This window comes from Emys orbicularis, chromosome 8 (assembly GCF_028017835.1).
Source record: "Emys orbicularis isolate rEmyOrb1 chromosome 8, rEmyOrb1.hap1, whole genome shotgun sequence".
NCBI lineage: Eukaryota > Metazoa > Chordata > Testudines > Emydidae > Emys > Emys orbicularis.
The window spans coordinates 71605496-71623265 of NC_088690.1; positions in this window are offsets into that span (position 1 = coordinate 71605496).

Here is a 17770-nt window from a genome sequence, read left to right on the forward strand (position 1 = left end):
GGTAAGGGGCTGGTACAATGCAGCCCTATGGCTGCCAGCCCCACAGCTACCAGCACCCAGATTGCCGATGAAGGCTACCAGTCATGCTGCACCGTCTACCGCCAAAAGGCAGTTAGCTGCTGCTGCTGCTGTGTAGCAATGCAGTCCCACGTCTGCCGGCACCCGGATGACATATGGTGACGGTGAGCTGAGCTGAGCGGGCTCCATGCTTGCCGTGGTATGTTGTCTGCACAGGTAACCCAGGTAAAAAGGCGCGAATCTATTGTCTGCCGTTGCTGTGACGGAGGGGGAGGGGCCTGACGCAATGTACCCAGAACCCCCCGCGGCACTGTTTTGCATCATTCGGGCATTGCGATCTCAACCCATAATTCCAATGGGCGCCGGAGACTGCGGGAACTGTGGGATAGCTACCCATAGTGCAATGCGCCGGAAGTCGACGCTAGCCTCGGTACTGTGGACGCGGTCCACCGACTTCATGCACTTAGAGCATTTTATGTGGGAACACACACAATCGGCTGTATACAACCGATTTCTATAAAACCGGCGTCTATAAATTCGACCTAATTTCGTAGTGTAGACATACCCTATGTTTCTGACTGCCTGCCCTGCCCAGCCCAGCCCAGCCCAGCCCAGGGATTTCTGCAGCAGCCAAGTAGCTTCTGGTTGAGCTGGAGCAGAGATTTTAGAAGGAGACCCCAATCCTTATGTAAAGACTCCAAGTGATGGTGAATCCACCTCAATCCTTGATAATTGTTCCAGTGAGTCATTTGTTGAGGGTGGTGCCTGCTCCAGTGTCTGAGAGAAGCCACAGCTCCCTCCCAGCAGTGAGCAGCTGGGCAGGGTCAGCTGGAACTGGGCATGTGGGGATGGGGAGGGATAAAAAAGCCATGGCACACCCTGAGCAAGCAGACTGTGTCTGACTGGGAGTCCTGCACATTTCCCATGGCACAGAATGGAGGCTGGATTTCCTACCGGCATTTCTGAATGCATTTCATTTTATTTTTTCCATCACTTTATTTAGACTCTGAGCCCTAACACCCCCTGAACCTCCTGCCTCTCCCTCCTACACACACACACGGTGACCTCTTCATACAAGAAACAGATCCTGGCAAATGGAGTCTGAGCCAAGATTGGATGTCTTTCTAAAAGATCTTCTCTAGTTCAAACAGGAATTTTGGGAGGCAGTTTTCTGACCTGTGTTATGTAGGAGGTCAGACTAGATCATCACAACGCTTCTTTCCGGCCTTGGAATCTGACACCCAAGAAAAAGCCAAGCCCAGCAGCTGCCGCCTTTCTTTATACATTCCAATGGGTTTCCCGACACAAACATGAAAGCACAGCAGTGCACCAAGAGGGTAAGTTCCAAGGGGCTTGTGGTGGGGCAGTCACCCCACCCCCTGAGAAAAGGGCTGGAACAGGCCTTTGAGGCTGTGCAGGTCGGCAGCCAATCAACAAAGGCCTTTAGGGAGCCAATCAGGGCAGGGCAGAGGCAGCCAATCAGGGCCGGTGAGGCCCTATATAAAGGCTGCCTAGAAGAGGAGAAGTCAGTCTCTCCCTGTCTGGCAAGGGAGAAGGACCAGCTCTTGAGGAAGGAGCTAGCATCTCCGACAGAGCAGTGCTGGACAGGCTCGGGAGAGCTAGAGAGAGCTCCAGCCCTGTTACCTGCCAGGCTGCTATGTAGGGCCGAGGGGGTGTACAGGGCCAAAGGTGAAGTGGCCCAGGGAAGGAAAGCAGACAGGAGGGGAATGAAGGAGGGCAGAAGGAAGCTGCTGCTAGAGGGTCCCTGGGTTGGGACCCAGAGAAGCAGGTGGGTCTGGGCCCCCCCCCTTTCCCCCTTATACTGCACTGGGCCTGTCATAAATATAAAGGGAAGAGTAACAACCTTCCTGTATACAGTACTATAAAATCCCTCCTGGCCAGAGGCACAAAATCCTTTTACCTGTAAAGGGTTAAAAAGCTCAGGTAATCTAGCTGGCACCTGACCAAAAGGACCAATAAGGGGACAAGATACTTTCAAATCTGAGGGGGGGGGGAGGGCTTTGTTTTGTCTGTTCTTTGTCTGTGTGTTCTGTGTGCTTGCCGGAGACAGATCAAAGAAAGCAAGCAATCCAACTCCATTAGGATTAGTAAGTACTAGCAAGGGAATGTGTTAGCTTACTTTTATTTTGGCTTGTGATTTTCTCTGTGCTGAGAGGGAGGTGTATTCCTGGTTTTCTTTTTGTAACTTTAAAGTTTTGCCCAGAGGGAAATCCTCTGTGTTTTGAATCTGACTGCCCTGTGAGATTATCTTCCATTCTAATTTTACAGAAGTGCTTCTTTTAACTCTTTTTTCTTTCTAATAAAGTTCTGTTTTTTTTTAATCTGACTGGGGTTTTTTTAGTGGTCTAAAAAACCCAAGGTTGGTTTGTGCTCATCTTGTTTATTCTCAAGCCTCCCCAGGAAAGGGGGTGTAGGGCTTGGGGGGATATTAGGGGAAAGTAGGAACTCCAAGTGGTCCTTTCCCTGAGTTTTGTCTAATCACTTGGTGGTGGCAGCATTACCTAATCCAAGGTACAAGGGAGAATTTGTGCCTTGGGGAGTTTTTAACCTACGCTGGTAGAAATAAGATTAGGGGGTCTTTCATGCGGGTTCCCACGTCTGTACCCTAGAGTTCAGAGTGGGGAGGAAACCTTGACAAGGCCACAGAAGACAGTGGCCAATACAGACTGCAACTTGCCCCTGAGCTAAGGGGCTAGACTGTGGGTTACAGTTGGCCACTGAGGCAGGTGCGAGTCCCAAAGACTGCTGTTAACCCCCCCCCCCCCAGAAGGGGGTGAGTTTGGAGTATTGGGCACTGCCGGAGGGCAATGTCCTGAAGAGGACGCCGCCAAGCGGAGAGCAACGCAGGTCCCAGAGCAGAGCAGAACGGACAGCAGACAAGACACCACGCGCTGAGGGCGCTCTGCAGTGGACAGAGCTAATTCCCAGAGCAACCAGTGGGAGGCACCAGCGGTGGTGAGTCTTTACCCCATCACAGGGCTCAACAGCTCTGCTCAATCATCAGGAACTGGCCCAGATATGTTAGACCAGCTCATTAACTGTGCTGCTAATTGACAGCACCAGACATGAGACCATCAGCTCAAAGGGCAGCGTGACAGTGAGAGAATAGAAGACTGGATTGCCCTGCTAGATCCTGTTATAGGATGTTTATGCTTCTCCTTCTGTTCCTGTGTGGTATGGATGATATCTGCATGGGCAATTTGGTTGCCTTTTGGGGCATCTACAAGACCCAAAGCAGAAACCCTGGAAGGATGAGGGAAGAAACACTGACATCCTCTCATGTGATATTGTGGGGAACACGGGAAGGGGCAAATATTCCTAAGGGGGCCACAAGTTGGGAGGCAATGGCCCAGCTCTTTCCTTGCCTACTATCTGTGCACAATGGAGCCCTGACCAGCTTGGCTTCCAAGAGGTACTGCAGTTTAAATGTAACATAATTATGCCAACATATTCCTGGGTGGATGAGAACCTAACAGAACAAAGATTGCGCTCATGTCAGTTTTTTTCTAGGGCTGTCAAAAGATTTTTTTTTAAATTGCGATTAATTGTGAGATTTTTAAAAATTGTGATTAATTGCAGTTTTAATTGCAATTAAACAATAATAGAATACCACTTTACATTTATTAAAAATATTTCTGGATGTTTTTCTACATTTTCAAATATACTGATTTCAATTACAATTCAGAATACTCACTTTATCTTTTTTACAGTGCAAAATTTGTAATTAATAATAATATTGCAATTTACAAGTCGAAGCATGAAGGGGCATATGAATGTTTAGCATATCTGGCACATAAATACCTTGCAACTCCGGCTACAGCAGTGCCATGCGAACTCCTGTTCTCACTTTCAGGTGACATAAATAAGAAGCATTATCTCCTGTAAATATAAACAAACTTGTTTGTCTTAGTGATTAGCTGAACAAGAAGTAGGACTGAGTGGACTTGTAGGCTCTAAAGTTTTACATTGTTTTGTTTGAGTGCAATTATGTAAAAAAAATGTGAAAGTGCAACTTACAATGTACAGTTAAAGAGATTGAACTACAGAACTTGTAGGAAGTGAATTGAAAAATACTATTTCTTTTTATTACAAATATTTGCACTGTAAAACATATCAAAAATAATAATATAAAGTGAGCACTCTGTATTCTGTGTTATAATTGAAATCAATATATTTGAAAATGTAGAAAAACATCCAAAAATATTTATAATACATTTAAATTGGTATTCTATTATTGTTTAACAATGCGATTAAAACTGTGATTAATCACGAATTATTTCTTTAATTGAGTTAATTTGCTTTGAGTTAATTGTTTGAGTTAACTGATTAATTCTTTATTCAGAGGACACAGCTGTTTGAGGAGAAATGTCTTCATGAAATGGATTATTCCTCTCAACACATTTTTTTTTTCCTGCTGCATCTTCCCACTTTGTCGCCCTGGGAATTTGTTGCTTTATCATGTTTATTCCACCTCATTCATTCTGGAGAACACAGAGCAGGAAGGCTCAGGCTAGAACTAGGAATGTACTGATGATGCCTCATTTTAAAATGTGCTGCTGCCATGTCAGAGTCCATTAAATAAATTCCATCCCCCGGCTGTTTTATATGTCTCAAAAGGCCATCCAGGACTGAGGGAGCAATCCAACTGGCTAACCCAGTTACAATCCCTCTCCTCTCAGGACCACTTTGCTATATACAGTTTTTTAATTCCACCACAAATCAACCATGCCCCCTCTAAGGGGAATAATATTTGGGCTGTTCTTTTGAATGAATGCCATTTCTTTTCTGGAAGCACTTGTCCCTTGGTCTCCTGCTGCCCTAGCACGTGAATCATACAGTGATCTAACCACTGCCACCTATCTGTGTGGGGATGTTATTTCATTAACATTACAGACGTCACATTTTTGTTACGGATGCAGGCTTTAGGCAGAACACAGGACAGATGCTCAGAGCTTCCAAGCTAACATTTGTATTCACAAGCAGTACATTAAATAACATTTGTGGCCAGACTCTGAACAGGAGTGTAAAGAATACCTCTCAGGCTTTCGAGATGCAACCCCATCAGACCTGGTGCTCGGCTCTGTAGATCCATGCTGCAGCTTTTGGTCTTTGGTGCTGTCATTGCCAACTCATGATTCTGATAACTCCCCGCTCCCTCTATTCCTGCTTTCTCATTAACCCATCCTGTAGCAGACCACAGAACTGATCCCTCTGCCACCACAACCATTTGAATAATAAATAAAGAAATAAAACCTCTGCAGTGTTAAGGCACTACATTGTATCTCGCAGCAGCTGCAGCCAAGGGATAATTAATCCACATTGTCCAGTGACTAAAGGAGATGGAAGAAAGCCAATAACATTGAAAAGTCATTGTCTTTGTTTAAGCTGTACAAGGAAAATTGCATAAAGCCCTATACATAGCTGGGTTGCTAAGGCACCAACATAACGTGTGTGTGTGTACTATTTCTAGTAGGCAGTACAAGGGATTCACCAGTTTATGCACTCTGCTTCTTTGCAAACAAACCCCATTCATCTCAGGACACATTAAGGCAAAGTGACCAAATGCAAGAGCACAAAACAATGGTGGACACTTCAGCTAACTGGAGAAGCCTGGGGAATGGGGTTTTTATTTCTTTCGCCATCATATGCTCCTGGAAAACTGAGTGTGGAATTCCCAGTCCTTCTGCTGTCTTGAGCTGGCAAATATAACCCACTGGTTAGTGTGTGTTACAAGTCCCCCTCTGCCCAATCTGTGGTGGGTATGAGTCTGTTATAGGGTGACTTGGTTAAGCTGTAATAGCTTGTGCTGTTTAGCTCAGGAAGTCAATGGTATGTCAGATAAAATGGTGGACATCACACAGAGCACAACAAAATCTTTATGCTTTTGGACTCAAAATTCCATATTTCAGGAACCAAAGGAACACTACTAGTGACAAAGGTCCAGTACTAGACAGAGGTAGTAAAATTGTCAATAAAGATGCTGACAAGCAGAGTGTTCAAAAATATTTCTGTTCTGTATTTGGAAAGAATCTGGATGATGTTGTTATGGGGCCTAGTGTAGCTCACAGCTAAGAATGCCAAACTCACGACAGACTGACAGAAAATAAGGCAGACTCCCCAAACTGATGGTATATTCTGTCATTAGATTTCACCAAGCCACTACCAAAAGTGTACTCCTGTATCAGAGACAGTCCTCTTAGGCATTCCAGCCCCTTTTTACCACCCAGACAAACTGGACTTTATGATGAAAGGTTAGTAAAACCAAATTCATCACACATTAGGTTACTCCAGCCCTAGAGGGCCAGTCACTTATCCCATGTCAAATTATACTTCATATCTCACCAAAGACAATGTTGTAGCCAAACTTTTAGTAACTAAACTATAGATTTATTAGCTAAGAAAAAAATGAGAGTGTTATTGAGAGTTTAAATCAGATAAACTACATTACATGTGAATCAGAGTTGTAGTCCAAATGATGCAGAGATGTAATCTCTGTTAGCTTTCCATAAATTACCCAGGGTTTTCCAAAATAGTTCTGTGGTTCAATCGCATAAGGTTCTCTCTGTCAGAACCCAAGCAGTCCAGAGTTGAAGAATCACTGCCAGGATTCAGCATTTTGTAGATCTTGCGCACAGGAAGAAAATCTGAAAACAATTTGGCAGGTGTTCCCAGCACAACATGTGTCAGTAGACTTCCCATTGTGGGACATGCTTCTTTGAAGTTAAACTTCTACTTCCCATGCATACACAAGTAATCCAGTTACACTGACATAAGGTAATTGTTGCTGATTCATTATAACAGGGATAGATAAGTGTAGACAATACAGGTAATATTCATTTGTTTCATGCAGTGTATACACATCTTGGATCTTAAGGTTAATTAAGTACAGGATACAGGCAGATGAAAACAATACCATCAACATTTTTCTTGATTTCTTATCTACACCAGTGAATGGGCTTATATCTACCAACCCACTTAACATCTCTTTGATATCCACACACAAGGGAATGGGTACAATTAACACTTCCCTGAGGTCCTGACCTGAGCTAGCCAGCTGTCAGCCTTACAGAGCTGGCAACTTGTTTATACAGCATCACTGATGGAGCCTCATCTCATCACAAAATGATCATGAAATACTTTTTATTGTACCCAAGGAAGATGTTAAACAGCAGCTACTAAAATTAAGCATTTTTATATCAACAGATCCTTGCAACTAATTTGTAACCAAGACTTAGCAGTTGGCGAAGGAGTTCTCTGGACTATTGAAGTTAATTTTTAATAAATCTTGAGATGCTGGGGAAGTTCCAGCAGACTGAAAGAAAGCCAATGTTTTAAAAGGCTAAATGGGGGTGACGAGACAATTAGAGTCCTATTAGTCTGACACTGATTCCAGGCAAACCAATGGAACGTCTGATACAAGACTCAATCAATAAAGAACTAAAGGGTGGCAATATAATTAATACCAATCAACATGGTATAATGAAAATTAGGTCTTGTCTAATGAACTTGATATCATTTTTTAGTAGGTAGCTGTGGTGATGTAATATACTTAGATTTCTATAGGAATTTGCCTCAGTACCACATAGGATTATGAACAAAAAATTACCATACAAAAATCAATGTAGCCTATAGTAAATGGATTAAAAATCAGCTAATTAATAACATGTAATTATGGGAAATCATCATTGAATAGGGGTGTTTCTAGTGCGGGGGCTGTTTATTGGTCCAATGTTATTCAATATTTTATTGGTGATCTGGAAGACAATGTAAAACCACTGTTTATTAAGTTTGCATATGACACCAGGGTTGGTGGCGGGGTAGATAGTGCTTATTGCGGGACATGTACACCTTGTCACACTGCCCTTCAGCACAAGGCAGTATGGCCTAGTGGCAAGTCTCATTGGGACTGCCCTTCTGTGTAGGGCAGCTCTCCCCATCCAGGGTCTCACTCCGCCTGACTGAAAGCAAGTCAGCCACATACTGGGGCCTTGCGGTTGTGGCCAAAGGGGAGTGGGCCGTCAACCAGGGATGGGTTGGTGGCCAGGGTAGGGGGACCCGGACCCTTCCTACTCCACGGAGTCCCAGCCCAGATCCCTAACAGTGGCGAGCAGTCCTGGGTCAGCGAGGATCCCACCAAAACATGCTGACTCCATTCCTGGTACCACAACTGGATCAATGTCTGGTTCCCCTGGGCTACTTCCTACCCTGTGTTCCTGTACATAGTCTGCAGATCCTCCAGTTCTCTGGGATACTTGGCAGGCGAGGTTCCCAGTGACTCTTTCCCCTCATAGGCTTCAGCGGACAGCCAGATATTTGCCTGGGTCTCAGAATACCTGGTCTCTGCCATGTGGGCTGTGACAGCTTCCAGGTGGGAGCCTGCAATGCATGTCCTCTCTCCCAGACTGACCTGGGCTACCCTCTTTTATAGTGTGCTTTCAGTTGAGACATGAGCTAGGGGGAATGGCCTCCTTGGCCCACAGGGTAGGCTTAACCCCTGCAGGGCCAGTGCAGAGTATGTATACTCCACCACAGTGCTAAAAATGTAGGATGGGGCATGTATCCTGGAAAGCAATGACTCTGGAAGGGACTTGGGGCTCATGGTGGAAGCCAACTGAAGAGGAGCTCCCAGTGCTATGATGTGATAAAAATGATTAATGCAATTCTTGGAAGTTGTAGCAGGGTGAACACCTGCTCCTGCCTGGAAGGGCCTGAGTTAGCCTAGGGAGCAGGCAGCATGAAGGCTGAGCTGATTAGGGGAAGTGGCTGCAGCTGGGGCCACGCCCCAAACAGCCTTAGCAGACCCTATAAAGGCAGGGAGCCAGGAGCTCAGGCCAGAGTCTCTCTTTGTGTTCAGGGAGAGAAGGGTCTGGCTGCAGGGAGCTAGACATAGGGTACCTGTAGTGGAGCAGGGCTGGGGAAAGGCTGAGGAGCTGGGGAGCTCCAGCCTGGATAGCCCCAGGCTGCGGCCTAGTAGGAGGCCAAGGGGTACTGGGGGCTGCAGAGGGCAGCCCAGGGCTAGTCCAAGGCAGCAGGTCCAAACGCCCCTTGCCAGTGACGAGTGGCCTATACTGCAGTCTGCCCCAGGGAGCGGGGGCTATTTGGTGACTGGCAGTGGCCTAGTGCTGAGGCAAGGTGGGGATAGTGGGTGGGGGTTCCCCAGGGAGGGGAGACCCAGAGACCTGTGGGGTACTGCCACTGGGCAGCATCCCAGTAATAGGGGCACCGGGTCCTGGGAGGGACATAGGGGCCAGAAGTAGGGACAAGGCGGATCACCAGCCAGCAACCAGTAGGGGGCACCGCAGGGGTGAGTCCGAACCTCTACATATGGTGGAGAATGTGGGCACAGGCGGTCCACCCCTGACACAAGGGGCAAGGCAGGACAGCGGGACAATTGCCCAGACTGGAGAAGGTGGAGAAACTGAGGCAGGCGATGATGGACCCTGGGTACGTGGGGGTTTATTATGCAGAGGCCCCAGGTACCATTCCTGGGTGGGGCCCAGAGGCAGCGCCCCGGAGGAAAGGGGCCGAAGAGCTGCTGGGATTACGGGAGACCCAACAGGAATTGTGGGAGGTGCTATGGGCCCTCCATGAGCAGGTCGGCCGGCTGGCAGAAGACCAGCAGTCCCTGCAGAAACTCCTTCGGAAGGAGTTAGCAAGAAACCGTGGAGGGCGAGAGCAGCGGAGCACCGAGGGCAGGAGGCCTGTAGGAGGGCGCAGGGCTTGCTACGCCTGCGGCGTGAGAGGACACATAAGACGGGACTGTCCCTACAGGGTTGGGGGCAGGGTGCCTCGCCCCGAACAGGGAAAGCGGCAAGTCCCTCAAGCTGGCCGCTGGGTGAGGGAACCCAGGCGGCTGAAGATATGTTGGGCCTGTGGGCGGGAAGGCCACCTGCGGTGGGCATGCCCAGGCCCGAGGCAAAGGGTCCAGGTCAGCCCCGGCGAGGGGGCGGGACCTTGGAGGGATCCTGAAAGGCCCATGACAGCCAAGAAGCTGCAAGTTTGCTGGGGCTGCCGGAAGCTGGGCCACATTAGGAGGCACTGCCCTCTCAAGGGAGTTGAGGGTCGGCCGATGGAGGTGCCTGGAGGCCCGGGAGGGGACACACTGGACCTGGAGAAGGTGACAGAGACTGAGGTGGAGATGGCGGGGACCCAGCAGGGAGTCGGGACCCAGATCATAGAATCATAGAATATCAGAGTTGGAAGGGACCCCAGGAGGTCATCTAGTCCAACCCCCTGCTCAAAGCAGGACCAATTCCCAACTAAATCATCCCAGCCAGGGCTTTGTCAAGCCGGGCCTTAAAAACCTCCAAGGAAGGAGACTCCACCACCTCCCTAGGTAACGCGTTCCAGTGCTTCACCACCCTCCTAGTGAAATAGTGTTTCCTAATATCCAACCTAGACCTCCCCCACTGCAACTTGAGACCATTGCTCCTTGTTCTGTCATCTGCCACCATTGAGAACAGCCGAGTTCCATCCTCTTTGGAACCCCCTTTCAGGTAGTTGTACGCTGCTATCAAATCCCCCCTCATTCTTCTCTTCTGGAGACTAAACAATCCCAGTTCCCTCAGCCTCTCCTCATAAGTCATGCACTCCAGACCCCTAATCATTTTCGTTGCCCTCCGCTGGACTCTTTCCAATTTTTCCACATCCTTCTTGTAGTGTGGGGCCCAAAACTGGACACAGTACTCCAGATGAGGCCTCACCAATGTCGAATAAAGGGGAACGATCACGTCCCTCGATCTGCTGGCAATGCCCCTACTTATACAGCCCAAAATGCCATTAGCCTTCTTGGCAACAAGAGCACACTGTTGACTCATATCCAGCTTCTCGTCCACTGTGACCCCTAGGTCCTTTTCTGCAGAACTGCTACCTAGCCATTCGGTCCCTAGTCTGTAGTTGTGCATGGGATTCTTCTGTCCTAAGTGCAGGACTCTGCACTTGTCCTTGTTGAACCTCATCAGGTTTCTTTTGGCCCAATCCTCTAATTTGTCTAGGTCCCTCTGTATCCGATCCCTACCCTCTAGTGTATCTACCACGCCTCCTAGTTTAGTGTCATCGGCAAACTTGCTGAGAGTGCAGTCCACTCCATCCTCCAGATCATTAATAAAAATATTAAACAAAACCGGCCCCAGGACCGACCCTTGGGGCACTCCGCTTGAAACCGGCTGCCAACTAGACATGGAGCCATTGATCACTACCCGTTGAGCCTGACGATCTAGCCAGCTTTCTCTCCACCTTACAGTCCATTCATCCAGCCCATACTTCTTTAACTTGGCAGCAAGAATACTGTGGGAGACCGTATCAAAAGCTTTGCTAAAGTCAAGGAATAACACATCCACTGCTTTCCCCTCATCCACAGAGCCAGTTATCTCATCATAGAAGGCAATTAGGTTAGTCAGGCACGACTTCCCCTTGGTGAATCCATGCTGACTGTTCCTGATCACTTTCCTCTCCTCTAAGTGTTTCATAATTGATTCCTTGAGGACCTGCTCCATGATTTTTCCAGGGACTGAGGTGAGGCTGACTGGCCTGTAGTTCCCCGGATCCTCCTCCTTCCCTTTTTTAAAGATGGGCACTACATTAGCCTTTTTCCAGTCATCCGGGACCTTCCCCGATCACCATGAGTTTTCAAAAATAATGGCTAATGGCTCTGCAATCTCATCCGCCAACTCCTTTAGCACCCTCGGATGCAGCGCATCCGGCCCCATGGACTTGTGCACGTCCAGTTTTTCTAAATAGTCCCGAACCACTTCTTTCTCCACAGAGGGCTGGTCACCTTCTCCCCATATTGTGCTGCCCAGTGCAGCAGTCTGGGAGCTGACCTTGTTTGTGAAGACAGAGGCAAAAAAATCATTGAGTACATTAGCTTTTTCCACATCCTCAGTCACTAGGTTGCCTCCCTCATTCAGTAAGGGTCCCACACTTTCCTTGACTTTCTTCTTGTTGCTAACATACCTGAAGAAACCCTTCTTGTTACTCTTAACATCTCTTGCTAGCTGCAACTCCAAGTGTGATTTGGCCTTCCTGATTTCACTCCTGCATGCCTGAGCAATATTTTTATACTCCTCCCTGGTCATTTGGCCAATCTTCCACTTCTTGTAAGCTTCTTTTTTGCATTTAAGATCAGCAAGGATTTCACTGTTTAGCCAAGCTGGTCGCCTGCCATATTTACTATTCTTTCTACACATCGGGATGGTTTGTTCCTGCAACCGCAATAAGGATTCTTTAAAATACAGCCAGCTCTCCTGGACCCCTTTGCCCTTCATGTTATTCTCCCAGGGGATCCTGCCCATCAGTTCCCTGAGGGAGTCAAAGTCTGCTTTTCTGAAGTCCAGGGTCCGTATTCTGCTGCTCTCCTTTCTTCCTTGTGTCAGGATCCTGAACTCGACCATCTCATGGTCACTGCCTCCCAGGTTCCCATCCACTTTTGCTTCCCCTACTAATTCTTCCCTGTTTGTGAGCAGCAGGTCAAGAAAAGCTCTGCCCCTAGTTGGTTCCTCCAGCACTTGCACCAGGAAATTGTCCCCTACACTTTCCAAAAACTTCCTGGATTGTCTGTGCACCGCTGTATTGCTGTCCCAGCAGATATCAGGGTGATTAAAGTCTCCCATGAGAACCAGGGCCTGCAATCTAGCAACTTCTGCTAGTTGCCAGAAGAAAGCCTCGTCCACCTCATCCCCCTGGTCTGGTGGTCTATAGCAGACTCCGACCACGACATCACCCTTGTTGCTCACACTTCTCAACTTTATCCAGAGACACTCAGGTTTTTCTGCAGTTTCATACCGGAGCTCTGAGCAGTCATACTCCTCTCTTACATACAACGCAACTCCCCCACCTTTTCTGCCCTGCCTGTCCTTCCTGAACAGTTTATATCCAACCATGATAGTACTCCAGTCATGTGAGTTATCCCACCAAGTCTCTGTTATTCCAATCACATCATAGTTCCCTGACTGTGCCAGGACTTCCAGTTCTCCCTGCTTGTTTCCCAGGCTTCTTGCATTTGTGTATAGGCACTTAAGATAACTCATTGATCGTCCCTCTTTCTCAGTATGAGACAGGAGTCCTCCCCTCTTGCGCTCTCCTGCTTGTGCTTCCTCCCAGGATCCCATTTCCCCACTTACCTCAGGGCTTTGGTCTCCTTCCCCCGGTGAACCTAGTTTAAAGCCCTCCTCACTAGGTTAGCCAGCCTGCTGGCGAAGATGCTCTCTTCAACCATCACAGAGCCGGTTGCCAATGGGGAAACCCAGACCGAGTGGGCCCAGCAAGAGGCCGAGACCCAGTTGGTCGTGGGACAGGAGACCAAATGGACTCAGACCCTGAGGGTGGAGGCTCAGGGGGAGTCTGACCTGCGTGCGCGGCTGGAGGCTACAGAGCGAGCCCTCTGCGAGGCTCAAGCGAGTGGGGTGGACCTCGCTAAAGAATATGAGGCCATCATCGAGCAGGAGTCCCATGTGCGGAAGCAGCTGGAGGACTCGGAAAAGAAGCGGGCGACACTGGAGGCGCACGGGCGACTGGTCCAGGCCAGGAGACACCCCTACCCCCAGGGGTGGTGATCTTGGGGGGGGGGTAGCAGGGTGGACACCTGCTCCTGCCTTGAAGGGCCTGAGTTAGCCTAGGGAGCAGGCAGCATGAAGGCTGAGCTGATTAGGGGAAGTGGCTGCAGCTGGGGCCACACCCCAAACAGCCTCAGCAGGCCCTATAAAGGCAGGGAGCCAGGAGCTCAGGCCAGAGTCTCTCTCTGTGTTCAGGGAGAGAAGGGTCTGGCTGCAGGGAGCTAGACATAGGGTACCTGTAGTGGAGCAGGGCTGGGGAAAGACTGAGGAGCTGGGGAGCTCCAGCCTGGATAGCCCCAGGCTGCGGCCTAGTAGGAGGCCAAGGGGTACTGGGGGTTGCAGAGGGCAGCCCAGGGCTAGTCCAAGGCAGCAGGTCCAAACCCCCCTTGCCAGTGATGAGTGGCCTATACTGCAGTCTGCCCCAGGGAGCGGGGGCTAGTTGGTGACTGGCAGTGGCCTAGTGCTGAGGCAAGGTGGGGATAGTGGGTGGGGGTTCCCCAGGGAGGGGAGACCCTAAGACCTGTGGGGTACTGCCAGGGGGCAGCATCCCAGTAATAGGGGCACCGGGTCCTGGGAGGGACATAGGGGCCAGAAGTAGGGACAAGGCGGATCACCGGCCTGCAGAGGGCGCTCCAGACGCTGGACGAGCTGATTCCCCAAAGCAACCAGTAGGGGGCGCCGCAGGGGTGAGTCCGGACCTCTACAGAAGTGTAATATCTAATAGCAGAAGTGAAGTTACATCACTGCTGGGACCATTGCTGCAGTGTGTCCACTTCTGGTGCCCACACTTCAGAAAGGCTATTGGCACATTAGAGAGGGTACAAAGAAACACCACAAGATGATTCAAGGTCTGGGAAACCTACTTTACAGCGAGAGACTGAAGGCCATCAAAGAAAAAGTTAAGAAGTGACTCCATCCTGGTCTACAAGTACATACTTTGACAGATGTGGCAATTTCCTGCAATATCCTGCACAAATCTCACTGAATTAAGTTTCAGTATCTTAAGAGTTCATTGTATTAAAATGAAAATGTTTGTGTTATTGTGTGATCATCTGTAACATCTCTAGGGGGAGATAGCACTAATTTAAATCCTAGGACCGTCAAAGAACTCTTTTAAACAATGTACCTACCCCCCTCCGGTTATGCAAACCCCCAGCCTTTTGAAGCTACATCTCAAGGAGGGGATGATTGCCTGTGGCTGGAATCTGAAGATCGAAGGCCCAAGCTGTGTAAAGGAAAAGCTGAACTATTCATGACTGTGCTAGTTGTGAGCTCAGACTGTTATGAACTTGTAACCACAGAAAAACCTCTTGGTGGGGTTTGAAGGACTGTTCCAGAGCCCTTCTTGGAGCAGGGAGGGAGGGGAGGAGGGAAAACCCTGGTAAGCTTATTAGCATGTGTGTAGGTTCTTTGATTATTTTTAATGTTTTCACTGTAACACTCTCACCTTAAGAATAAATGTGCTTGCTTAGAAAGAGCTGTGTGGTAATTCAACTGTGGTCAATTGCGCTGTTTATAGCGTCTGAAGAAGGAAGGCAAAGTAGGCCTGCTTAGGCAGTCTGACTTGCTGGGGAATTCTCTGTGTAGGCACGGAGCAGTGCAGCCTAGAAAAATGCTGATCAGGAAGGAGAGAGGCACCTATCTTTGCCCAAGAGAAAGACAGCAGCCTGAAAGCAGGTGCCCTTGCTGGATCACAGAGGGGAAGTACAGGTGCAGTTGCCCTGAACTGTGAAGATTACTGATATTCTTTAACCTAGCAGACCAACAATCTAGCAGCACAAGATCCAATGGCTGGAAGTTGAAGCCAGACAAATTCAGATCAAAAGTAAGGCAACAGTGAAGGTAATTAACTACTGGAACTACTTCCCTAGAGATGTTGTGGATATGAAGTCTTTAACTCAAGATTGGATGTTTATCTAAAAGATATTCTCTATTTCATTGTCATGGCCTTTGCTATGCAGGAGGTGCCACTAGATGATCGTAATGAGTTTTCCTGGCCTTAAATCTGTTTATTAACCATTGGACCCATTTACCAAGTAAAGGGGTGGACTTTCGACATCATCACTTTCTAAAAGATCTGCGCTCTCTCTCCACCAGAAGAACTGTTTGGATGTGGGAGTCACTGGGTGAAAGTCTGTGGTCTGGGCTGCGCAGGGGTCATCCTAGATTATCACAGTGGTTCCTGCTGGTCTTCCCATCTGTGAATGTAGCTGGTGGAGGTGTGGGAGAGGCTAATGTCTCCAGGCCATCCTGAGAGAACAGAGTGTGGCCTCTGGTAATGTCCCAGAGATGACTGAGCCAACATACGGAGACAGGCTTGATCCTGTGTATTCCTATAAAGAGTTCTGGATAACGTCACAAACTTCAGTAACTGCAGATAAGCACCACAGCAGCGGCAGGTAGAGGGCTGACTCAGGGAAAGAAGAACATAAGCAATGTTCAATTGCATTAGTCAAATTTGTCCTCCTTTGACTCATCCAAATATCAATTCAAATGGTTCTCATGGGGCTCACTTCTCCAGCTCATTAGTCATAATGGATCAGAACTGCATGTGTCATGCTGCGATCTCAGCATCCTTCATCCCACACATGCGGTGATACTATCAGGAGAGGATTCATCCCCACCACAGGCCACAGCAAGTGAGGGAGACTTATCTGATCAGTGGTTTAAGCATTGGCCTGCTAAATCCAGTGTTGTGAGTTCAATCCTTGAGGGGGCCATTTAGGGATTTGGGGCAAAAATCTGTTCGGGGATTGCTCCTGCTTTGAGCACAGGGTTGGACTACATGACCTCCTGAGGTCCCTTCCAACCCTGAAATTCTATGATTCACAGAGTGATAAAAAGAGGTGTCTCTATAGCAACCAACTCCTTTGGTATATTTATCTTGTGTCTCTCTGTACACTCTCAGGACTGGAGCCAAAATGACAATGTCATTAAGTATTTCAACAGACAAATGCACAGGAATTCCCCATTTTCCTGCTCATGGATTTGGTGTTGCAGACAGGTGAACATGTACTCCCAGTGCTTTACCATGGCTAAGACGACCAATGCAAACCTTAGTTGTATTAGCAGGAGAATATAAAATAGGCTCATGGAGGTGGTGTTACCTCTGTAAACAGCATTAGTGAGACCATCAGTAAAATACCATGTCCAAGTCTGGTTCCCACACTGCAGAAAGAATGTTGACAAATTGGAAAGGGTTCAGAGAAGATCTACAAGAATGAATTGTGGTCTGGAAAACTTGCCTTAGAGATTACAGGTTTGATTCTATGAAAGGGGCAGGATTTTTTGTCAAGTGGCCAAGTATATACATGATGTCCCAAGAGCCTTTGCATGTGCTGTGACTTGGATAAACCAGGGATGATAAGCCTTTGCTCACTTGCAATGGAATTGGAGCTGCCCTGTAAAAAGTGAAGAACACATGGTTACTGGGATCTTCCTGTGTGACTGTGTTGCTTTAGTTTAATTGAGGGTTGTAAGAAGAACAAGCAGGAAGGAAACAGACAGGCTACAGACAAGCACCTTCAGCAAATGCTTGAAGGCTGTTACGAGACAATGCCAGAGCCAGAGAAGGCTGGGGATCCAGACACCCCAAGGGCTGTAGTTGTTTAAGAAGGGACAGTCTCTGAAGAGGGGGTGGAATTGTTGGATACAGTGTTTTCCCCAAGAATTGAAATTAGGGGGGATGTTCGAATTTATGGGGGGGGGGGCGGGGAGGTCAGGGCCGATGAGGGGTGAGAAGCTGAGGGTAAAGGTGGGCTGTATGGCACCATAGTAAAAACAGAAAAATGTTTCATGACCATTTTATTAGATTTAACTCATGTTTTAAAATCATCACACAAATTAAAGTTGGCTACTCAAGCCTTCTATGAAGCACTACCTCTACATCCTTCTTGGTTTCTTGTTATAATTTTGCACAACTCTGTTAATGAACTTCTTGAATGCAATACGTTCATCTTTGGTGTCTTCTTGTATGTCCGGTACTTCCATTCCTTCAATTGATATGCTCATTAGTTCATTCATGTGATCTGGCAGAAGGCAACTTCTTTCAGAACACACAATTTTATTCAATGATGAAAAAAATGCTCAACTGTATCTGTTGTGACTGGGAGTAGCAAGATATGAATTCCTACTTCTTTCATCCCAGGAAACATAGCACATAGAGCTGGTCGAGCCAC